We start from the raw sequence: 21,511 nt of genomic DNA on the forward strand, positions 1-21,511 counted from the left end.
CCGTGACGTCACGGTCGCGTGAGGGGCGGGGCGCGTTCCGTAGCCGGAAGTCGCTGATCCCGGTCTACCTGGGTTTAGGGCCTTGTCCCTGCGGTCATGTAGGTCTGGTCCTGCATTCTGAATTTCTTCCTTGTAACTCCCACCTCCCTGAGGAGCTCTTGCGTTCCTCTAATCTTAGTATTTATTAATAAGCTGAGGAACCCAAAGCTGGTGAGAGTTGCACGTGCAATGCACATCAGTAAAAACATACTAAATGAAACGCAGGACGAGTAAACCTTTTCCAGCTCTGGTGTGAAAGGAAAAAGGAGACTGCCCTCTTAACCTGTTTGCTCCTGCCGGTTTGACAAAAATGGGGTTTGGCCCTGTAACTAGAAGAGTGCACCGAAAAGTGTGTTTTTTATCTTTCTACCCTGTTGCTGCTCAACAGTACTAAATTGTTCCAATGGCTTTAATGCTGACCATTTTGGTTCTGGGTGTGTGTGTGTGTGTGTGTATGTTTCCAGCATTGTAGCTTGAAATAAATGTATTTAAAATAGACTGGGTCTCGTATTGGTCAAAGTTCTCAGGAGATGTAGAACCAATAGAAAGAAAGAGAGGTTATAGAACTGGTACCTGGTAACCAAGTGGACACATAAAATCAAACACCATTTCTTGTCCACAACAGAGAAAACTGTTTTGTCCAATTTGATATTTGACATATTTCTCAAAGTGATATTTCTTGAGGTTTTTGGACCCTAATGCTTCCTTCCTTGTCCTTTTTTGCAAATTCAAGTCAGTTATCTGGAGTGTTATCAGGGAATCATACAATGTGGAAACAAGGACCTTAAAAATCAGTTAATCTAGTGTTTTTTTTTTATTGAGTTTATTGGTACAATCTAGGTATACAGTACAGTTACATTCATCTTTGGGATTCTGTACCTTTACATAATAGGTCTTGATTCTCATTTTTTTCCCCTTGTCCCTGCCCTCCCTTCACTCCCTCCTCCCCTCCCCATTTACAAACACTTTATTTCCATTTTTTCAGTTTCTCACATTTTTTTCCTCTCCCTTATTCCCTTTCCCCCACCCTTACCACTTTCCCTACACATTTAGCCCTTTACTTCCTATTTCACATTATTAATTATCTCATTAGGATTATAGTTTTTCACACCAAAGAAACTATTCAGTATTTCAGGTAAAGAAATCTCTGTATGAACATTAAAAGTAGGGAATCCTAAAATAAAACTAAAAAGGAAAGTAAAAGAGAAAAGGCAATGAGGTAACGTTAAGATAATCCTTAATTCTGGAGCTGAAAATGGTCCCTGAACATATTTAAATTGCTTCTTGCTCTTATAGTCTTATTCTTTTTTTCATTATTTAGAGAATACTTTATTAGTTTCTGTAATCAAACCCATGGAGATGTGACCTTACATATTTAGTATGATGTGTTACCCCTGTACACATGGAAAAAAAAATAAAAATAAAAAAATTAACATTTCTAGACCAATATGGCTGTCCATTTCTGTACAATGCCAACTCAACACAGTAAATTAGGATGACTTTTTCCAAAGTTGGCAGCACCGTTAAAGTTTCCCAAAATTCAATTCATATATATATATAATGTAAACAGGGGTAGCAATCTTATTTGCAGACAAAGTAAAGTTCAAACCAAAACTGATTCTAGTATTATTGATGTAGGACGGTACTGTATCATACCTCTATGAATGTAAAATATCTTGTACCTGCTTTATGATACATAGTAGGGACTGTGCTTTATCAGAGCTACATTTAATGATATTACTCTAGAATGTTCTCTTTCCAGATGATGATTAGGATGCTAATAAAAAAAAATGGTGCCAGGTACCACAACAGCAACAGAACTTTGCTGTTTTCTGGATATTATTATTTTCTTTGGCTTTTTTTTGTTTGTTTGTTTGTTTTGTTTTTTTTGTTGTTGTTTTTTTAATGGAATGTGCTGAATGTCTATAATTTTGTTCAGATGACTGCAGAACCTGGAAAAGCTGTTGCTGCTATTGATGCATAATCTAGCGTTTTTAAAATTTTTGTTTTGTATTGAGATAGGGTCTTGCTATCTAGTTCAGGATAGTCTTGAACTCAGTGTAGCCCAGGCTGGCCTGGAATTCCTGGCAATCGTCCTGAAATGGCAAACTTCCACGTGATGTATACGGCTCGTATTTCCTAGTCGGGGAAGATGAAAGCACACTAGAAGCTGTGGACTCAGAGCGGTAAGTTTAGTTACACTAGCAGGTCAGTCTGCATTCGCATGCAGGAGACTGACCCCCGTTCAGCGCTTGAACAAAGAAGATATACATTCTAGGAGGGGGCGTTTCAAGTGCGGCAACTGTGCTATACGTTCATTGGTTATAGAAATTGAGTATGGACCCCACTTTACCATTCCCCTTCTGTCTCTCTTAAACAGAAGCTTTCTTTCCCTTAATAAAGTTTTCCTACTCTTAAAAAAAAGAAGAAAATGAATATTCATCAAGAAATGAGCTCAGTTATGGTAATGGCTCATACACAATACTGGTAACATACTTATTGGGTTAAGGTATGAGGGCTATCTCATTTGCATTCCGATGAAATGACAAAACTCTTCTAGAGACAAAGACGTTCTTTTTTTTTTTGTACCTGGGATTGAACTTGGGTTCTTGAGCTTGTGGAAGTAGCACAAAAAAAATTTTCAAGTAGGGAGTTTCCCATAGTAAGTCCAGTTTACAAGATCAAGATTTCCTTACAAAATTCTCTTTCAATCCTGCCTCAGCCTCCTAAGTGTTGAGATTACAGGCATGTGCCACAACACACAGCTTTGAGAAGTTTTTTTGTTTTGTTTTCTGGAACTGGGGGTGGAACTCAGGACCTTGGACTTGCCAGGCAGGTGCTGGCACCACTGTGCTAAATCTCCAGCTCAAAAAGATTTTTGTACAGACAAAATTTTGCATGTAACTTTAGTTGCTGAGTATGGCATACACATAAAAAGCTCCTTAAAAATACTGAGCTGATTTCCCTACACTGATGGACTCCGGAGTGGAAGAAACCCGGGGAACAAGTGGATACTGCGTTCCTTTCTTGTGTATTGTCCTCTGCTGGCTGGGCACACCGCTGTGTTATTAGGGGAAAGGTATCGGCCCCAGCACAACACAGCCCATTGGCTTCCAAAGGCCATGGCTTAGCAGATCGGGTCAGTCCACTGTGGTTGATTCGGAGGCCTCTGCTACTACAGCTTCTGTCATCTACTCACCTTACTCTCGCCTCTCTCACGGCCCCTGAAGTTCATGAAGCTTAAGCAGTGGGCTCGTCTTCGTTTTGTACACTGCCCCGCCAGGGCCCTGAGGAGAGCCTTGGGGAAAAAAAGTGTTTTTATAGTGTACTTGTTTTCTTAAAGTAAGTCCCTAAAATTATACAAGCCTCAGGTGCCACAAAACCTTATCCTACCTCCTTAGTCTTCATCAATTTTTTCCTAATCCTTTCTTTTGCTCTTCTGAACACCTGTGTGGGCCTGAACGCTGTCATGCACCGTGTGGAATAGCAGAATCCCCTACTCACTATTCTGAAGCCCCTGGATTGTGACACCATCAGAGATTACTCTGAGTATTACGATGTTAAAGCCCTGGCTTCCTTCGGGCCAACTGTACAGTCAAGCCAGTTCTGAAGGACCAGCCCTGCCTTTGCTCACACTGCTGCATGGCAATCCTAGCCTGCCTTGCTGTTAAGCCCACACTCCCTCTGAAACAGTCAAATCAAAAGGCGTGAGAAACAAAGTCTTCAAATTCTCTGGACTGATACTGAAGATTTGAAAATAAAAGAGATCAAAGTCAAAGGGAGAATTAAAAATGTAAGATAGAATAATAATATCAGAAAACCCAGACTAGACAAAGCTACTTCATAAATAAATTCCTATCTATTCCACTGATCCTCAGGTCTGTTTCTTTGCCAGTACCATGCTGTTTTTAATCACAATGGCTTTGCAGTATAGTTTCAAATTGGGAATTGTTATACCCGCTGCCATCACCGGTCATTCGAGAGATGCAGATGAAAACAACACTGAGATTCCACCTCACCCCACAAAGAATGGCTGCTATCAAGAAATCAAACAATAACAAATGTTGGCGGGGAGAAAGGAACCCTTCTCCATGGTTGGTGGGTGTGCAGACTGGTGCAACAACTATGGAAATCAATATGGAGATACCTCAAAGAGCTGGGATTAGAGGTTCCATGTGACCCAGCCATCCCTCTGCTGGGTATCTTTCCAAAAGAATTAAAAGAATCACACCACACTGATAAATGCGCACCTATGTTTATAGTGGCACAGTTTGTAATAGCTAAAACTTGGGAAACAGCCCATTTGCCCATCAGTTGGAGACTGGATAAAGAAGACATGGTTTTTCTGTAAAATGGAATACTACTCGGCCATAAAGAATGAGAATTAAGAGTCATGCATAGAAAAATGAATACATATTGAGGATATACTCATAAGTGAAATAAATAAGTCACACATGTGTAAATACTGAATAGTTTCTCTGGTGTGAAAAACTATAATGGTACATAAGATCCTAATGATATAATTGACCATGTGAAATAGGAAGAACAGTGCTAAAGGTGTAGGGGAAGTGGGGAAGGTAATAAGAGAAGAGAAAAAAATATGAGAAAATGAAAATAAAGCATTTGTAAATAGGGAAGGGAGGACGGGGTGAAGGGAGGGCAGGGACAAGGGGAAAAATGAGAACCAAGACCTGTCATGTAAAGGTGCAAGATCCCAATGATGAATGGAACTGTACCGTATACCTAAAATGTACCCATAAACTCAATGAGAGAGAGAGAGACAGAAAAAAAAGTAGAACTCAAAAATTAAAAAACAACAACAACAACACAAACTTCGTTCCATGCTTCCTAGCGCACAAGGCACGAATGGACAGAAACTAGTCCCCCACCCTGCTGTGTCCTTGGGGGAGGCTGCATGGGCACCGGGCTCAGTGACTTCCACGCTCGCTGATAGTGAGTTGAGTCAGTGCGCTGTTCATGGTGCAGAGCCACCGCTGCTCTGACCTTTGTCACCTAGTGGCCTTAAACCTTTACCTGTCCTTGCTACCAGTCCTTCTCAGATGCTGGGCCAGCTACTCTCCCAGGCTCTTTCCCCACCACTGTCCTTTCTTAATCTTTTTATAGCACATGAAGGATTACAGCTCGGTGTGCCAACCTCCCACAAAGAAAACTTGAAGAGTTCCCAGGGTTGGATCAGAAAGGCTGTAGAGGTTGTTATAAAGTGGCGTGTGGGAGGCCTCTCAAAACAGGCTCTGGGGTCAGGGTTTAACTCAGTGATTCTACCACTTACCTTGCAAGTGCAAGATCCTAAGTTCAGTCCCCAGTACCAAAAACAAAACAAAAAAAAATAACACACAAAACTTTTTGTTGTTGTTTTGAAACAGGGTCTCATTATGTAGTCCAGGCTAGACTTGATCTTGTGGTGATCCTCCTGCCTCAGCCTCCTAAGCACTGATATTAGAAACATGCACCATCATGCCTAGTGAAAAAAAAAGCTTTATTCCTCTCTGGGTGTGTACACAGACTGAAAGTGGGGGCAGATTTCAGCCACCAGCTGCGAGCCAAATTTATTTCATCCATATGTGGATGGTCTGAAATTGAGAGAGGAGAGATATCAGCAACTAGCTGAGAGAGAAATAATAAAGGGTTTGGGAAGGGGCTATGATCACAAGGAATGTTTAAGACTGAGGGTCCAAGGATGGTCAGTGGAGGTGTGCAGACAATCACTGGACCTTTCTGAACTGAGGTGACTGTGTACTCTCCTAAATTTCCTTTATGGCCATCAGTCTATTTACTGAGAGTAGCCTCTTGTTTGTTTGTTTGTTTGGGGTTTTTGAGACAGGGTCTCACTATGTAGTTGAGTCTGACCTGGAACTCACTATGTAGCCCAGGCTGGTCTCGAACTCCCAGCGATCCTCCTGCCTCAGCCTCCCGAGTGCTGGGATTACAAGTGTGAGCCACCACACCCAGCATGCTATTATATCTTTAGGGAAGGAGTACATAGTTCACAGTTTGACACCTTTGTGTCAGAGGCTGGCTTCCTCCAGCCTTACCAGAGAGAGAGCTGTAAGCTTTCAGTGGCCTCAGCCTTGAGGGGCTTCTGGGGGAAATCAAAGCTTCTCCATGACTGAGCTGCTGGGAGACATGGAAAGTGTTACCAGGAAACCCACAGCAGCACACCTACCCCAGGTGCCGTCTGTAGCCCTGAAGCATCGAGTGTCAGCAACCTGAGCAGGCTTGTTCCTCATCTCTTGAATTCTCCCATTCTGGGCATATTAAGCGACAGGAAATGTTTTTTTTTATTCACTGTTTTACCAGCCCATGTTGTAGAAAGGAAGAAGCCACATAATGAACATGGTCTGTTAACTAACTTCTTATGTTTGTGAGCACCCAAAGGCTAGAGAATTCCCAGGAGAGGCTGGGCACACCTGTCATCTCGGCACTCAGGAGGCTGAGGCATGGCGATCACTGCAAGTCCGAAGCCAGCCAGGGCTACATAGTGAAACCCTGTTTCAAAAAACTGAAGAGCTGGGCGTGGTGGTGCACGCCTGTAATCCCAGCACTCGGGAGGCTGAGGCAGGAGGATTGCTGAGGATTAATATTTTTTACTGAGAATCAAACCTTGCACTTGCCAGGCAGGAGCAGCGCTGCTGAGCTACTTCTCCGGCCCTAAAATCTCCCTTTACATCAGGTGGTGCACACCTGTAATCCCAGCACTTGGGAGGCTGAGGCAGGAAGCTCATAAATTTGAGGCCAACCACGGTTATATAACAAGTTCAAGTCCACTACATAGTAAGATCCTGTCTCCAATAACCAAAAGACGGCAACAAAAAGCCCCTATTCTTTTTTTGAGGGGTGGGGGGGCAACGAGACAGAGTCTCACTATGTAGTTCAGTCTGGCTTTGAACTCACTGTCACCTAGGCTGGCTTCAAACTCCCAGCCATCCTCCTGCCTCAGCCTCCCAAGTGCTGGGATTACAGGAGTGCTCCTTCATGCCCTGCTGTTATTTTAGATATATTATCTTAATGTGTGTGACAAGGATGTTAGTTGTAAAGAAAGAAGAAAATAATAAAAGAAAAAAACTTGAAAAACAAAGCAAAAAAAAGTTAAATAAAGATAATAAGGGAAAACACAACTGAAGGTAAAATGATGTGAATCCAATGATCTGCAGCCATTTATTTTGATTTCCAAAGTTACTCATAGTGAATAGGGAGAAAACTTTTTGTGGCTGTGACAGAATGTTGGCCACAAATGGCCTGTCATGATTTGATATGATCCAAATTCAGTAGGATCTTCGGGAATACAAGTACTTTACATATTAGAGTCCAGGTGTTTGGATCACAAGTAACTTTAAAATCACTTGTTTTTTCATACTTTACTTTCGTGAAAGAGAAAAATACTTTCATGGGGCTCCTGCTTGTATAAATAACACCCTTGAGCACCAATGTTCTTCTTGTGCTCCACTTTTATCCTCAGAGAGAAAACAATTACCAGAGAACTTGAGGAAACAGGATAATGCCCACCTCTGCCAAAGGTGCCCATGTCCTGATCCCCAGAATGTGTGAGTGTGTTGCAGCGGAAAAGAGATTTTGTAGATGTGATTAAGATAAGGATTTTGGGTGCAGAGATTATCCCGGGTTAAATAGATGGTCCCATATCATCGGGTGAGTCCCTGCGTTACTGGAACACTTGGGTCATGTCCCACCATGACAAAGACTGAAACCTCAACAGAGGAGGAAGACTTCAAGCAAACTGATTAAAAGGCTATAGAGGCAAGGAAGTGAAGCTCCTGCCGGCCCGGAGGGGGTTCTGAGTAATATATCCTCAAGGGCTCTTTGTCTAGGGGACTCTGAGAGATTTTGAAGCGAGCTCGGGCCGTTGTGTAAGCAGTATGATCTCTGCCCTACAGGAAACGAAATAGTTTTTAGGGTACAATCTGTGCAGTGTTCATACAGTGCCTCTGCAGGGCCCTTGCACCTTGAGCCAGTGCCCGGCCTGATCACGGCCTGGGCAGGTCCCTGGCAGCCGCAGGACACGTAGCAGGTGTTTCTGTAAGATCCCTGGAGGGTTGTGCCTCGATTTTGTGCTTTCTGACTCCACTGTGAGGCTCCTGTCCTTCCTGCCTGATAGAATCCTAAGTCCTATTTCACTAATTCCTCCTACACTTATAAGGGTAAGAGAGAAGCAGGAACGTAAAGAAAGAGATATAATACAAGCAGAAGTTGGACTGATGGCATTTGGGAGAGGATCTTGAACCAAAGAATGCAGACAGAAGATCTCAGGAAAAGTGAAGAACTGGTTTTCCCTTAGAGCCTCCAGAAGGAACACGGCCCTTGCCAAAACCTTGATTTTTACCTCTAAGATCCATTTTCAGACTTTTGCACTGTAAAACTGCAACACAACACATTTGTGTTGTTTTAAGATATAAAGCTCACGATAGCTTGTTATAGCAGCAATAGAAACCTAATTCAACCTGTAAAGTATTTTGGCAGAGGAAATCAACCTCTGGTATGACAATGTGAGGACCTCCCTGCACCCACTCCCCAATAAAATTAGTATGATTACAAAAATGAAAAGTAAAAACAACATAGTATCTGGAAATATTCCAAGGGCAAGCGTCAGAGAAATGTCTATTTAAGAAAATCTGGCCAGGCATGGTGGCGCATGCCTGTAATCCCAGCACTCAGGAGGCTGAGGCAGGAGGATCGCTGTGAGTTCGAGACCAGCCTGGGCTACGTGGTGAGTTCCATGTCTCAACTACATAGTGAGATCCTGTCTCAAAAACAAGCAAACAAACAAACAAACAAACAAAACAAAAAACTCAGTCCTTCCCTTTTCTCCTCAGCCAAGCAAGATAGACACTGTACTACAGACAGAAGCCAAGGACACAGGGCTCCCTTTCCCCTCAACTCTGGTTTAGCTTTCTTCCCTGGAGAGCACAACATCAGCATTTCTCATTCTGTCTCCAGGTACCTGTAGCTGAGATTCAATTCCAGATGAGTACAACTGAGAGGTGTTGGGACTCCCCTCGGCCCAGGGGCATCCCACCCTAGGCCTGACACTGCTGCGCACAGGGACCGTCCTTGAGAGCCCTTGCCCTTGCTTGTAAGGTGGTGGTTCCACACCAGTAGAGGCAAGGAAGGCAGGCTGAGATGAGCTCAGGCCACACACTCCTGCCCTCCTGAGCGCTCATTGCCTACAGCAAGCTATCGATCCGTCCCATCCCTAGATCCAAGGCAGTGACTCAGGTATTAGTCTAGGTGGAGGAGTAGGCTAAGGCTCCTGTTCTCTTTTAAAGGAGCTGTCTTCATTCGCAGTGGACTTTTGAGAAGGTCTAGTCTATGGGCATTCTCAAAATCAGAGGAAACTGTGGTAAAAGGACCTGGAAGGTGGAGGATCTGACCACCGCCCATCCTAGGCTGACCAGGGACCGCGTTCCTCCCGCTGTGTTTTTACACCTGCCCGAGAGGTATACTCATGGGCCAATAAGGCGCAGTGATACTTCCCATCGTATTCTTCAGCCCTGCTCCTGGTACACAGCACCACACCTTACAGGGGGGAGAGTCAAGACAGGACCGAACTGTAGGCCAGGTTGTTTGCAGGAGGCAAGCAGAGAAGGAGACAGCCGGGAGGACCCCCCTGATCACACAGCTCTTCCTTTAAAAGAGCTGGGGATTTGATTGGAATAATCTATGTATCACTTTCTGGCTCCTCATCTTCCTAGAAAGCAATAGAACAATTATGTAGCAAAAGCGGGGATTAACAGCTGGGTTGGTCAAGGAAAGAAATGAAGAGTATTTCCAAATCCACTGTCATCCTAGGGTGACTGGACACACCCCACGCAGGCCTCCATGACACCAGAGGCTTAACGCTGGGGAGAAAGGTGATTATGGACTTCCCCGTAAGAAGCCCACCTGTCACTGTGTGGAGATGCACACCTATAATCCCAGAACTCAGGAGGCTGAGGCAAGAGGATCAGCCTGACCTTGAGGCCAGCCTTCTATCCCTAGTGAGTTCAAGGCCAGAATACGCAGTGAGACCATGTCTCAAAAACAAAACAGAGCAGAATGCAACAAACAAATAAAAACCAATGTTAATAGCAGTACTAGCCATAATAATCAAAAGGTATAAACAACCCAAATGTCCGTTAAATAGACATATGAATAAACAAAATGTGGGATATATATACAAGGGCATTCTATTGAGCCACAAAAAGGGATGGAGTTATTCGTGCTGTACGATGGAGGGTCTGGAACACACTAGCTAAGGGAAATAAGGCTGACAGCAGACACCACTACAATATCTCACTGGTGCTGTGTTGGCGCCGTTTTGAGGCCGTGGCTGAAAGTCTCAGTTCTTCTTCCCCGCTTCTCCGGCAGTTTGACGAGTGTCTACCCCAGCTGGCCCCCTTATCGGGCTCTAACCCTCCACATCCTTCTCAACCGCTGGAGGCCCCAGATACCTAGCACGCAGGCACTGCCTCTTCTTTGAGCCAATGAAATTATCACAAATACCAGTTCTTAAAAAGCCCACAAAACCCAGCCAACCCCACCTGGCAGCCTTCTTTTGCTTGGAGATGCAGGTAACACTAAGTTCTGCCTTTCATCCATCCAGCATCTGTGTTTTATCTGCCATCCAAAGAAATGACTCCTTCCTGGTAGCATGCGTCATAAGACAGCCACAGATTACGTTTCTGTTTATACGAAATATCCAGAATAGGCAAATCTATAGAGATACGAGGCAGATTTGTGGTTTCTAGGGCTATAAGGAGGGAGAATTGGAACTGAATGCTCAAGGGACATGGGGTTTTCGTCTGGGGTGACAAATATTCTGGACCTAGTAGTAGTGATGGCTGCACAACTTGGTAAGTGTACTTAATACCACTGAACTGTACACTTTAAAATTGTTAACTAAGGCAGGAGGATTGCTGTGAGTTTGTGGCCAGACTATGCTACAAGTGAACCCTGCCTCAAAAAAACCAAAAAAAAAAAAAAAAAAAAAAAAAAAAAAAAGAAAAAAGACTAGTTAAAATAGTTATAAAAGCCATCAACTACCTAACAATAAATCTAGTAAAAGATGTGCAAGACAACAGTTTAGAGGCAGCTTGTGCTCCATAGTGAGTTCAAAGCTAGCCTGGATTACACAGAGAGAACCTGACTCAAAAAAAAAAAGCACAAAACAAATAACATTAACAAACTCTGCAGAGACTGGGAACTATACCCAGATTTCCTATAATATATCATCTAAAATGTCTAGTTTTCATTAAAAAAAAAAACCTGCAAGGCATACCAAGAAATAAAGTATGGTGAAAAAGTAATCAACAGAAACTCTAACAGTCACCAGAAGTTGCATTTAACAGAAAAGGTCTTCAAAACAGTGACATTAACTTTTTCATCACTGGGACACAATACCTACCACCATCTGCATCCCAGAGGGTTCAGCCATGATTAGCTAGCTCTGAAATAGGGACATGTGGCAGAAGGATAAAGGGGAGTAAAGTGCTTAGCAGAAGAGCAGAGGGACAGGGCACAGAGGAACGTACAATGACCCGTTAGGACCAAAGGTGGTTCCTCCAGACACTCCCAGGAGCACACCCAGATGTACTCCAAGCCAATCAAGCTGAGACAATCAAGCACAAATACCACATTCCACCTCTTGTCAATTTGATTATGCAAACACATCTTTAATCATATTTAATCCCCAAATAAACGCAAAGTCATGATTTTATCTAATATGACATACCTATCTTGCATACGACTGTATTGTATTCCAGAACTGTATTGAACAAGAGTGGGGAGAATGTACATCCTTAATCTTGTTCCTGATTTTAGAGGGAAAACTTTCAGTATTTTTTTCCCATTTAGTATGATGTTGGCTGTTGATTTGTCATAGATGGCTTTCTTGGGGGGGTACCGGGGATCAAACTAAGGACCTTGTGCTTGCAGGGTAGGTGCAGTGCCACTGAGCTAAATCCCGGGTGGATAGATGGCTTGTTATCAAATTGAGATAAAGATCATCTATTCCAATTTTCTGTAGGGTTTTTATCATGAATGGGTGTGTTGGACCTTGTCAAATGCTTTTTCTGCATGTATTGGGATGATCATATGGTTTTTGTCCTTGACTCTGTTATAGTGTATTACATTTATTGATTTGCACATAATGAACCATCCCTACATCCCTGGGATGAATCCAACTTGGTCACAGTGTATAACCTTCTTGATGATTTGCTGCATTCTGTTTGCCAGTGTCTTATTGAAGATTTTTGCATCTATTTTCATTAGGGAGATTGGCCTACAACTCTCCTTTTTGGTTGGATCCTTCTCTGGTTTTGGAAACAGGGTAATGCTTACTTCCAGGAATGAATTTGGAAGTATTGCTTCCCTCTCAGTTTCATTAAAGAGTTTGAGGAGTAGCAACATTAGGTCTTCTCTGAATTTCGTGTAAAATTCAGCAACGAATCCATCAGAGCCAGGGCTTTTCTTTGTTGGTGATTTTTAAATTGCATCTTCAATTTCATTGTATAGTTGGATGCACTGCTATTTGGTTCCTACATATTTATGGTATCTCTTCCTTTTGGATTGTTCCCTTTACAAGAATGTAGTGACCTTCTTTGTCTCTCTTAATCAGACTTGGCTTGAAATCCACTTTGTCTACAAATAGAATAGCTACCCCTGCTTTTTTCTGGCTTCCTGTTGCATGAAATATTTTTTTCTATCACTGGACTTTCAGACTATGAATTTGTTTTTCTATTAAATGTGTTTCTTGTGCAGCATACTGTTGGATCTTGCTTCTTGATCCATTCTGCTAGTCTGTTTCTGTTGATTGGTGAATCGAGACCATTAACATTGATGGTTTTTAACAGATATGTATTATCTCTGTCATGTTATTTTCCTGCCGTTGGCTTCATTCTTCCCTTTTCTGTTTAATTTCTTGCCTTGCCTGGTGGATTCACTCTGTTGGAGTTGATGAAGTTGTAATCCTTGTTATCTCTCTCTAGAATGTCCTTCAGAAAACTTTGGAGTGCTGGTTTGGTGGTCATGAATTTCTTCAGGTGTTCTTTGTTATGGAAGTATCTTATTTCTCCATTTTGAAAGATAATTTTGCAGGGCACATCTATTTTGCTTGGAGGTTTCCCTTTGGAGCTTGAAATACTTCATTCCAAGCTCTCCTGGACTTTAGAATTTGTGTTGAGAAGCCTGCTGTGATTCTGATGGGCTTTCCTTTAGAGTTGATTAGTTTTTGTTGTCAAACAGCTTTTACTATTCTGTCCTTGTGTTGAATTTCTACAGTCTTGACTCTTATGTGTGTTAGTGAAGATTGTTTTCGATAATGGCTAATTGGAGTCCTATATACCTCACTTATCAGTATGTTAAATTATTTTTCTCTGTTTAGGAAGTTTTCTGCCATTACTTCTGAGAATAGGGTTTTTTTTTAAAATGTCATTTGTGTTATCTCTTACTTTTTTACTGACTCTCATCAATCTTATGTTTTTCTCCATTGCATTATCTAGCAGCTGTTGCATTGATGGTCCCTTGCTATTTTTAAGAAATCTCTCTTCTTGTGATCACTAAGCAAAATCCTGCCTTTTATATGTGATATTCTGTCCTCAAATGGGCTCATTCCACTCTGTACACTTTCAATGGAGTTTTTGTTTGTTTGTTTGTTTTTTGAGACAGGGTCTCACTATGTAGTTGAGACTGACCTGGAACTCACTATGTAGTCCAGGCTGGTCTCGAACTCATAGTGATCCTCCTGCCTCAGCCTTCCAAGTGCTGGTGGATGTTTTTGTTTTGACATAATTTCAGAGTTACAGAAAGTTTCAAGGTAGCATAAGATTTTCAATATGCCTTCTACTCATATTCCCCAAACTTTTGACATTTTACCATATTTACTTTACCTTTTTCTTTCTTTTTTTTTCTTTTGGTTTTTTTGAGACAGGGTCTCACATACTTTACCTTTTTCTATTTACCTATCTCTACATTTTTTTTTCCTGAACCATTTGAAAGAGTCATTTGCAGGCATGATATTTATTCCTAAATATTTGGGTCAGAATTTCCTAGAAACAACGTTATCCTCTTACATAATCGCCATATACAATACTACTAGCTAATCTAGAAATTTCATTGAAACAGTGTCCCTAACAGGAAAAGAATATCCAAGTTCATGCGTCATATTCAGCTGTAATTTGTTTAGTCTCGTCTCCTTTTATTTGGGCCCATTATTCAACCTTTGTGTTTGGTGTCATAGACGTTTTGTTATTTTTTGGGACACTTTTGAAGATGATAGGACAGTTCCGTTGTAGAATGTCTTCATTTGGGGCCGGTCTGATGTTACCATCAGGAGTGACACTGTGCTCTTCTAGTAGGCCTGGCGCTAGGCTAAAGCAAGCGATGTGTGCAGGGTGCAGAATCTGAGAAGGGGTCCACTCAGGTCTGTGCAAGTATAGGATCAGCTTAGGCTCCAGCTTTCTCACCCCAGAACCTGCACTGTGTCTCAAGGCATCACATAGCAAGTGTGTGGGATCTGGTGGCCTCACATGGTGTGTCTCGGTGACTTGGTTCAGGGAATGTCTCCGTAATTCCTCATTGTACAGTTCCCATTACTGCTTTTGCTGTTAACAAATGTTTTATGGGGGATACCTCGAGTCTATATAGCATCCTGTCAGACTTCAAAATTCTAACCAGTAATTTCAACATCCATTGATGATTCTTACCTCAGTCAGTTATTAAGATGATGGCCGATGATCAGATGGTGATTTTTTTGTCCCATTCTATTCTTTCTATATTTTTCAGTTGCCTTTTGTTCCTTCTTTCTTTCTTTTTAAATTATTTTTGGTACCAAGCATTGAACTCAGGACCTTGCACTTGCCAGGCAGGCCTGGTACTGCTGAGCTATAACCCTGGCCACTAGTTGCCTTTCTATGGTAAAGAAAGTTTTCCCTTTTTCTCACTTGTGTATATAAATATACATTCCAGAATTCTTAGGGTAGCCCAGCAGTTGTAATTTATTACTTTAATTATTCTGATGTTCAAATTGTCTCAAGTTTGTCCAGTGAGAATATCTTCCAACGGATCCCTTTACATTTTCTCTGTGCCCCATGACTGTCTGTGCAACTCCCTTGATCTGGAAGAGTAAGATGTTCTAGGCCTTTGTTACTCTATCCCAGTTTTGGAATCAATCATTTCTTGAAGAAGCTCTGGTTCCTTTAAATGGAGAATGATACTTAGAAATCAAAATCTGGGCTGTGGTTGTACATGACTGAAATCCTCGCATTTGGGCATCCTTGGCCTGCCCCAGTCTTTTAAAGGTGGTGCTGGCAGGGCCAGGGGTTTAGCTTAGTGGTTCCGGCGCCCGCCTTGCAAGCACAAGGACCCAAGTTCCATCCCTGGTACAAAAAAAAAAAAGGTGGTGCTGGCAAATATTCCATCTTTGCCTCCAAGGAAGGTATTGCCTTTATTATCCTTATCAGGCATTGAAAAGGCCCTCTTACTTAGATGAAGACACTGTGTTTAGTTTCCAAGCTATCTACTGTACAAATATACTTGAAGCAAGACTCTGAGATAAGGTTATCACAAGGCATAAACTGCCATAGGGAATTGTTTCGGCATTAGCAGCAGGTCTCTGGAATGGCTTCAGTGTCGTCTTTGTTAATTTCAAGCAAGGCAGCAAATCAGGATTGTTTGGTTGCTGTTGTTAAATTTTAACCAGCTTCTGTATTTGTTTGTTGAGGAGTTGAGACGGTGGCAGGCAGAGCTTCTGAATTAGCTGAGTCTTCCCTATTTACCAAATGTAGTTACAGGGCTGGGGATCTAGCTCAATGGCGCCGGGCCTGCCGGCAAGCACGAAGTCCCAAGTTTGATTCCCTGTACTGGAAAAACCAAACTGAACCAAATGTCAGTTACAGAGGACCCTTGACTTGTGAAAAGTTGGTTGTAAGTCAACACAGTTGAGACCAGGATGACCTGGTTACCACTATAGATAACAAGAGGCAGATTAATTTTCCATTAACCTAATTAACACAAGTTGTTCATGTGTCAGGCTGGTCTTAAGTGGAGACGCCACTGTACTAGGTGTGTTTGTTTAGTAGGAGGCTACGTGTGAACCTCAAACATACCTACCTGCCACCATTTGTCAATACTTGTTCAATATTTCCAACCTTGCACTCTTGTCCAAAAGAGCGAACTTGAATCTCATCATGAGAAAACAATTGGTTACATCAAAACTGGCCTAGAAACTTCAAAAAATATTATCATTACAAAAATAATATACAATTAAGGGTTTAATTTAGATGAGGAGAGATAAAAATGACATGGCATCTAACTTTAATGCTAATCCAGTTTCTAATTGGATTCTAGATTGGGGTGGGGAGCAGTCAATATATTGAGGAAATCTAAATATGTTTTATCAGCTCCAGAATGGTATTCACGGGCAGGGGATTTAGCTCAGTGGTGCCATTGCCTGCCTGGCAAGCACAAAGTCCTGAGTTCGATCCCTGGTCCCTTTAAATCCAAGCAAAACAAAAAACCAGAATGGTATCTAGGTTTAAGTTCCATATTGTGACAAATTGTGTTATTTGCAGGAGAATGTTCTGATTCCTAGGAAATATCTTCTTAAGTATTTAGAAATAAAAGATCAGGGAGAAGAAGGAAGAGAAAAAAAAAAAAGAAAAGGAGTGAATGTGATGAAAACATCAATAGTTGTTGACTGGTATGTAGGTGTTCATCTTAACTAATTTTGAAAGCTTTCTGTTGGTTTGGGTTTTTATTTTAATGAGAATTTAACCAATATACACTAATAAAAAAGTGGGGAAAAATTGAAAATGTGAAAAAAAATTTTAAAGAAAAGAAAACATGCCCTGTAGAGTTGGGTCCAGAGGGAAAGACCTCATAACCACATGAACTGGGTTTGAGAAGTAATTTTCTTTCTTCCCCACGAAGGGGAGAAAGTTTTGTTCAGTGGTACATGTTAATTCCCTGTATGGAGCGGTACCTCTGCCTCATACACTGCTCAGGCCTGAACTTTTCAACTCCAAGGGGTGGAAATTTACTGTTGGCCACTGCTACCTCTGAAAGCAGTGGAGCATCAGGTGCTGCAAATAGGAACCAAAGGGGCAAACTTTAAAACTCATCAAATCTGTGCGTTGAATACATACATATATACCTTTAAAATGAAGACTTAGGGAAGAACCACTCCACATCCAAACGTTCTCCGTGCCCCTAGGGAGACCTTCTCGCTTGGTGTCCACGCACTCCTGTAGCCCTGCATCCCATTAGCGGGATCCATGGCTTTCCCTGGACAGAGGCCTTCCTGGTAGGGGGAGACACAGTGCGCTTTATCTTCGTGTTATTATCCCCGCCCTCAGAATGAGGGGAATAAACGTTTATTGGTAGATGGAGAAAGGAAGCAATCGCCTCCAAGTCTGGCCGGGCTCTTTTCGAAAGCGCTCCCATTTTCACCGAGAATGCGACCTTGCAGAGTGGACCTTCTCCAGGAGCTATGGGTTGGGCTGATGTCTTTTTAGTTCAAGTTCAGGTTCATCAGCGAAGCTAAGATGTCACCAGGAACCCCTCCCAGAGTCATTATCAAAGCGCTAAGTATTTCTGTGCACTCTTATGGCCATGAGAGAAGCCCATTCACACTTGCCCTGATTAGCTCGCAGGCTGTTCTCCAGAGAAATTTTCCTCAAGACCACCTTAAAAAACTGGTATAGGGCTGGGGATTTGGCTCAGTGGTGCTGCCACCTGCCTCAAAAGTACAAGGTCCTGAGTTCGATCCCTGACAACCAAAAAACAACAACAAAAAAACTGGTGTAAATATTGTCACTCTGATTTTTAAGACTAAGTAAATTTTACCCTTGTTTATATGTTCTCTATACCCTTATTATCATTTTAAGGATTTTTTTTTTTTTTTTTGGAGACCGAGTCTTACTATATATTTCAGGTCGGCCTTGAACTCACTACATACCCAGGCTGGCCTCCAACCCACTGTGATCTTCCCACCTCAGCCTCCCAAGTGTGGGGACTACAGGCATGTGCCACCACACCTAGCTCATTTTAAGGCCTTTTTAGGCGTTTCCTCACTGAGAGAAACAGTGGTTCCTAACCAGATCAAATTCAGTCAGGGCAGGTCTCAGGGGAACCACCGCCCTGATCTCTTGTTCTCACCTTTGCCTGATTTTCTGCACTGCTGTGCACAGGCAGCGTGGCCCTAGGCAGGTTCATCACTGGGACAAGCACTTGGAGGAGCACGCTGCCCACTGGCCTGTCATGTTACCCAGAGGCCTTTGCGAACAGGTACCCCAAACTCATCTGATGCCTGAAGAGGAGTAGAGAGGACTCAGGGTCCGGGACAGTCTAGGCTGGGTTCCCTGATGATTCATGAGCCAGAACCATACCTTCTTCCCTTTGGAAGACCTCATCCAAAAGAACAACAGAAATGAAGTACATGTGGGTTCAACAGCTAACGCTGATCAAATTTAATGTGCGCATGTGTATGAGGTGGTATTCGGGGGACACCTGAAGAATGTACAGATCATTCACTGCACCTGTCCCTGAGCTGTGCTCTTCACCGCAGCAGCGCTCAGTTAAACTGCAAGCAGGTTATGGAAGGTGTTTAGGAAATGTCTTCTGGATGGTTTTTCTCTTAATTAAATTGTCTGTTTGATATTACTTGTTACTTTTTGTCGCGAGCCGCGACGTCAGGATCCTGCCAGCAGGTCCTAAACCTGAAAGGATGAGGACAGAGAGACGGGAGGCACCTTTCTTCTTCAGTTGCTTGCTTTATTACTGAACCTCTTCCTTTTATACTCTCCAGCTGCATGGGAGCGAGGGAGCGAGGGAGCGAGGGAGCGAGGGCACCGCCCACACATTCCAGAGGGAAACAATAACGACCATTATGGGTTACATCTGCTACTAGCTGAACTCGCCCGTGGCTATGGGCGAGAGCACCTCCGTGCCTGTGTCAAGGCTCACCATAATGGCTCGCCATAACTTTTGTTAAATAAAGCTTGTATGTTGCATTTTTTAAAAAAATCAGTATTAAATGTTAGTTTTCATGTATGTGAAAAGTTATATCTTTCAATGTGGTTGCTTATGATTTTCCATGGTTATGATACAGTTTGCTTGAAGTAGGCAGAGAACTGCCTAGAATTGTAGCGGTTATTGCCTCCTGTTAAAATAATTTTTCAATGATACTGTAACGTAGTTCTCTCTTACCACTGGGGATTGAACCGAGAGACTTGCATTACTCTGCCACTGAGCTACATGCACACACAGTTTTCTTACTATAGTTTGATGAACTTTTCCCTACATTTAAATATGTGTGTATGTGTGTGTGTGTGTGTGTGTGTGTGTGTGTGTGGTATTAGGAATCAAACTCAGGACCTTGCACTTGCAAGGCAAGCACAGCACCACTGAGCTAAATCCCCGGCCCTTAAACAATTATTTTAAAAACTGACCAAGGCATTTATAATCAGGTATAAATACACCAAAATGAAACCCACTAATCTGTGGAACTAATATGTACTAATAAAAGATTCTTTTGGAGGATTAATGACAAACTGAAAGTCACTATTTCTCCATTGTATTTAACATCTCTAATTACAGGGACTGTTCTTTTTGCTGTGGATTCTGTTAATAGGATTTCAAGACTTGAATTTCAATTTAATGCCTTCTAATTAGTATACTCATACTTTTCTGAAAGCTGGAATAATGTCTTTTGTTTTGTTTTGGTATTGGGGATCGAACACGGGTCCTTGAGCTTGTGAGGCAGGTGGCAGAACCACTGAGCTAAATCCCCACCCCTAGAATAATGTCTTTTGAAAAGCAGGTTATTTAATGTAAACCATACTCATACTTTGCTTAACCATGTATTTAAAATGTCATATGTTGGAATAAACAAATCCTAATACAGTGGTAACTTGGTTCACGAACTTAATTCTGTTCCTTGTTGTTTTTTCGGAGACAAGAGTCTCGCTCTGTAGTTCAGGCTGGCCTTGCACTCACGATGTAGTCCAGGTGGCCTCAGCCTCCCGCGTGCTGAGATTATAGGCCTGCACCACCACACCCAGCTTTCATTAATTTAATTATTTCCACAATTCTGGCCACACAGTGAATTGGACAAGAACCAAATCAAATTTCCCCATGAAGTCAACATTAAACCTAACCATTGAATTTGATTTGGTTCTCGTCCAATTCGTTTTGCAACAAGAATCATGGAAAGAATTAAGTTTGTGAACTGAGGCAACACTATGTTCTATTAAATTAAAATTACAAATATTTAAAGTAAGAGCAATTTGTTCAGAATACAAAAGTTGCTTTCTGGTATTAAAGAAGGCTTCATGCCCAAAACCAACCATCGGTTTATTTTTTAAAATGTTTCTCTATTCCCCCCGTCAAACACCCTCCCTTTCCCATGTACAAAGTATTTGTCTCCGTTTTTCCTTCTCTTTTCCCCTTTTTCTTGTCCTTTCCTTCCTTTTCGCCTCCTCCTTTGATCCCCTTTCCCATTTCCCGACATTCAGTCTACACCTCAGTCCTCATTTACACAGTCAGTTTCTCACGCCAGAGAAACAATGTGGTATTTAAGCACGTGTGTCCAATTTATTTCACTTAGGCGTAGGATCTCAAGGTCCATCCATTTACTGCAAATGTGTCAAGCTCCTGAGAGTCCGAGTCCAGGCCCTGGGAGAGAAGGCTGCTTGGTACCTCCCGCCTCTTCGTTAAAGTCTCTCTTCACGCTTCCTGGAGACTTCAGTTCTCACCTCAGATCCTCCCTGGGTCCTGGGGACCGGCCTCCCTCCACCTCCCTGTCTTCCTGCTGCTATATTCAGTGTCAGGACACCAAATCTCAGAGACGCTCTTTCTATGCTGCTCACCCCTCCACCGTCTTCTCCGAAGTCAGCACTCTGTCTAAAAACAGGCAGAAGACTGGAATAGACATTTTTCAAATGATCCAAGATCAGTAAGTCTCGAGGCCGGTGACCTGAAGGGAGGCCCAGTCAGGTGAGATTCCCGAAGAAAAGAATGTGTGTGGAGCAGATGTTACAAAGTAGGAACCAGACTTTAATTTCCAGCACGGAACTTATAGCAGTTTTTAATCAGCCTGCTAAGACATAGTGAGACAAAACATGTCGCAGGCTGTGCGGCACATGTGTGGTTGTCTAAGCTGATTCATTATTATATAGTGACGCTCCATTGTGCACCTGTGCTAAATGACAGGATCTCGTCACCCAGGTGCCTGGGCTTTGATAAATCTCACATCAGCCCCCTACATTGGGGTCTGGAGTTGAAGATGGGTCTGTGGATCATGTTTGTTTAAATGTAGTAAGCAGTATCATCAGATTAAAATTTCCACACGTTTTCATAAAAGATTATAGCTTTCTTTACAATACATACACAAGGGCTGGGGATTTAGCTCAGTGTTTCTGCTGCCTGCCTTGCAAGCACAAGGACCCGAGTTAGATCCCCAGTA

The 21,511-nt window shown here is 42.4% G+C and overlaps 1 pseudogene; it reads left to right on the forward strand.

Moving 5' to 3' along the window:
* The window catches only part of LOC104851067, a 19,481-nt pseudogene extending 1,002 nt beyond the window's left edge, over window positions 1-18,479 (forward strand).
* Window positions 18,480-21,511: the final 3,032 nt, after the last annotated feature.

Source organism: Fukomys damarensis, unplaced genomic scaffold (assembly GCF_012274545.1).
Source record: "Fukomys damarensis isolate Sample0158 unplaced genomic scaffold, DMR_v1.0_HiC HiC_scaffold_37, whole genome shotgun sequence".
NCBI classification, from domain to species: domain Eukaryota; kingdom Metazoa; phylum Chordata; class Mammalia; order Rodentia; family Bathyergidae; genus Fukomys; species Fukomys damarensis.